We start from the raw sequence: 4,395 nt of genomic DNA, 5'->3' as shown, positions 1-4,395 counted from the left end.
ATCTTTTTGTTAAGAAATTTTCTAAATCTATACCTAGTATCCTTTCTTATTCCGGCGTTATTTGATCTCTATTAATTGGACCCATATTAATGGGGCTTACAAGCCAATCAAATGGGAGGACAAGAAAGTTATTCAATTAAAAGTCCGTAAAAGGGCGCACGACAAGCATTCTGCTGCAGTGACCAGTTCCAGTTGTGTTAGTTAATAACAGTCTCCTTTTGCAGTCACATCTACTGAGTTGTGATTCCTCTCCCATCTTCGCCTTTCTGCTGAAAAAAGTAAGTCAAGGTAAAATGCTTTCTGGCGCCTTTTACATCAAGCTGCAACTCGAGGAACAAGCTCGTTTTTGTTAAAATGCTTGCCGCACGTGCAGCACGATTATTTTTCCTATTTTAACCAATGATGTTCTTGTTTTGTGGCTTTGTCTTTGCCGTCGCCGTTGTAATTTAACTCCCTATTAGACGGAAAGATGGACTAAGACGGTGGTAATGCAATAAGACCACTGCAAAAAATCTGGCGAACTGTTGCGTGTGAATCCGCAGTTGGTAATAAGATCAATCACAAGTCGTTAGAATTAATAACCCTATTTCGAAGCAGCTGCAGAGGAAGTCGTAAAGGAGGGAAACATGATATATGGCAATGCAAAGAGACTGAATGTTCAGTTGCAGCTTAGTCCTTCTTAGATCTTCAATGCCATACCATGCGAATACATTCCCCCCCCTTTGTTGTTGTTGTTGTTGTTTTTTTTATTACTGACTGAAAAATCTCGTCGCGTTCGCGTCCTTCAATAGTTGTTTCATTTATTAAATAAAATTACTTCCATTAACATTAAAATAAGCTCATCGTCGGCGAAAGAAAATATCAAGCACGATATTTGCATATATAGTGAACTCCAGCTGCTGATAAAGCATCGTCATTTACGCTCAGATTCAATTCATTTAGGCAGACAAACAACAAGTTGCATTCATTGACAATTTCTATATTCTCCATAGTATTGTCGCTTTTTTATTTGGAAGTTTCAACATAATACTTGGGATATTCGAACAAAGTTTTTTCATTTTTTTACAAATTTCCATTCGTTACTCGATTTAAGGCCGCCGTGTAAGAGCAAAAATGTTAAAATGCTGCATCGAAGTTTTTTCCTGTTTTTTTCTAATTTTAACCAATGATATTCTTGTTTTGTGGCTTTGTCGTTGCTGTCGTCATCATCATCGTCTTCGTCGTTTAACTCCCTATTAGACGGATGGATGGCTTAAGACGGTAGAAATCCCTGCAAAAAATCTGGGGAGCCGTTGCGCGTGAATCCGCAGTTGGTAATAAAGCCGGTGATACACGGTTCAACATTTGTTGATCTGATCGACAAATGTTGCAGCTGTTGTTCAACAAATGTTGAACAGTGTGTCATGCCATGTTGAATGTTGAAATATGCCATCCAACACGTTGAACGTTGTTGAACTATGTTGAACGAAAATAGAGACCAGCTCTATTCCGTTCAACACGTCTGTGCAACATTGTTCAACATTTTGTTGATCAACAAACGTTGCAGCTGTTATTCAACAAGTGTTGAACACTGTGTCATGCCAATATGCCATTCAACACGTTGAAAGTTGTTGAACTTTGTTGAACGAAAATAGAGACAAGCTCTCTTCTTCGTAAAATAGGGAAACATGATATATGGCAATGCAAAGACTGACTGAGTGTTCATTTGCGGTTTTAGGCCTTCTTAGATCTTCAATGCAATACCATGCAAATGCATTCCCCCCTTTACTAGCTTTTTTTTTATTACTGACTTAAAATTCTCGTCGCGTACGCCTCCTTCAATAATTGTTTCATTTATTAAATGAATTTACTTTCATTAACTAAACACGAAAAAGAATTTAGAGCTTATCGTCTGCGAAAGAAAACATCAAGCACGAGATTTCCATTTATAGTGAACTCCAGCTGCTGTTGATAAAGCATTGTCATTTACGTTCAGATTAAATTCATTTAGGTAGACAAACAATAAAATTGCATTATTTGAAAATAACTTTATTCACCAGAGTATTCTCGCTTTTTTATTTGGAAGTTTCAACATCATACTTGGTATATTTAAACACGATTTTTTTCATTTTTTTTAAATTTTCCATTCGTTACTCGATTAAAGGCCGCTGTGTAAAAGCAAAAATATTAAAATGCTGCATCGACGTTTTTTTCCTGATTTACTCTAATGAAGTGCGTGGTTTTGTCATAAGGAGCGTCGGCTAAAGGCCCCGGCCGGAAATTGGCTTCAACGTCTGTTCGATTTTATTGAACAGCAATGTTACGGACGGTGCCTACTAATTCAAAGGTATTTTTGCCCCGGTTAATGATTATGTAGGAAATGTAGATCTTAGCAAGTGTTATTGAAATCCAAAAAGAAAATTGGGGGTAACTACGCATTTTTCAAAGATAATTGATGAATAATATTTGTAAACAGCTGTAAAATCAAAGCAATGTATGGCGTTCTTTCTCAAATTGAAACTAAATGTCTCTTAAAAATGCATGGTTACCCCCAATTTTCTCCTTGGATACCAAGACTACTTTCTAAGATCTACTTTCTTCGGATAGTTTTAGATCGCGCAAAAATATCACTGTATTGGTAAGCATCATCGATTGGAAACTTGAGTATTTCGAGATGCGCAGAACCTATGCGCAATAACAATAGTAGGCACCGTCCTTAAAACCGTTTGAACCATGTTGAATCAAAATTGAATCGATGTTGAATGAGTTTAAAAGCGTTTAAACTTTGTTTCAACAACCATTCAACATTCTTTTGTTATCGCGAATGTTGAATGATTTCGCCCTCCTTCAACATTGTTGCATATGCGCTTGCGCTTGTTGTCACCTGCCTTTGTTGGCAAATTGATGAAATAAAATAAATAAAATAAATTCAGTTCCTGGAAAGTTGCGCTAGTTTTTAGAAGTTAGAAAAACCGACATAATGACGAAAAAGATCAATAAACCTGGACTTGCAATTTTAAATGACGTTTTCAATTCGTTACCGTCGCGTCGTAGATCTTAAACTCCGTGATGCCACTACAAGAACGCAATAATGGCCGGGTATTTTGCAGCGGTGCCCTCGCAAAATCGCCTTTTCTTTAACTCGTTAAGTGTTCCAACTAAATTTATAAAATAATTAGGATAGTGCGCGCACTCTCATTGGTCAATAGCTGCATGTGTTTAGATGAGAGTATGGAAACACGTTTGTGACATCACACGAATTTTGATTGGATATGTGTTGTCAGACGCGCGTTTTGATTGGCTGGTAGGAAATGTGAACGTGTATCAAGAAAATCTGTTTCAATCAAGAATTTTCCTTCAATTGTTCCCTTCATTTGTCGAATTGTCTTTGAGAAATATTTTCTAAAAGCAATAGAGGAGGACTTTTTTCCGTGTTTCCTCAGCCTTATCTAAACACTCTGAGAAGTTGGGAGCATTCGAGACAGTTATGAAAACCCGAGACACAGTCAAGGGTTTGCACAACTGTCTCTAATTCTCCCAACTACCCTTTGTGTTCAGATGAGGCTATGGAAACACGGAAAACGTCCTCTATTGCGTGTCCGGTATTGTAGGTCATTTTAGGTCAGTGATATAATTCACGCATTGATCTGCATAACTCTTCTAATATACATCAGCTGCAGTTATATGAAACAAGGTTTTTGTAATGTCATTCATTAAAGTACTTTCGCTCCTATATAGCGTCTAGCCTGCATTGCAATCTAGAGCCGCTATTTACTGGGTTGCCATATGGCAATCCAGTCATAATCTGAGTTTAATTTCTCCGTTTTATTTTTATTCTTTTTTTTCATATCGAGAAAATGGAAAAGTTGCGTAATGGGGTCTTTTCTGTCACTACCCTGCTAAGTATTGTCTTTGTGCGTAGATCTTTGGAAGGTTTCAGGGGATAGCAGAAAGGTGTAGATTTTATCCGGTGGATACAGTACAAGCAATGCCGGCGAAGCCGATTTAGCGCAAATGTTGTTTTATTGAATCTTTAAACAAAATATATCTTCATGGAGCTCAAGATCTAGAATGGAACGTCAATTCGAGAAACAACATAAGCGGTGAAAAATGAATACGTGGAATCTTAAAAGCGACGAATAGTGGACGTCGGCAACGATTTGCATCTTTCGCCGTCGGATATGAAAGTGAGCTGTATTTCAAATATCTTAAAAATTGTGATGTTATGTGCAACACTGATTAAGCAATAGAGGGCGTTTTTCGTGTTTCCATAACCTCATCTACACACGAGAGGGAGTTGGGGGAATTCGAGACAGTTATGCAAACCAGACACAAACGTAGACCATACCGCGGTCAAACGTCTGAGCATACGCGAGAAATTGTATTGGAGGCAACTCTGTCTATTTCAAAACACTG

The sequence above is a fragment of the Montipora capricornis genome, chromosome 10 (assembly GCF_036669925.1).
Source record: "Montipora capricornis isolate CH-2021 chromosome 10, ASM3666992v2, whole genome shotgun sequence".
Classification (NCBI taxonomy): Eukaryota; Metazoa; Cnidaria; class Anthozoa; order Scleractinia; family Acroporidae; genus Montipora; species Montipora capricornis.
This window is presented reverse-complemented; position numbering follows the sequence as displayed.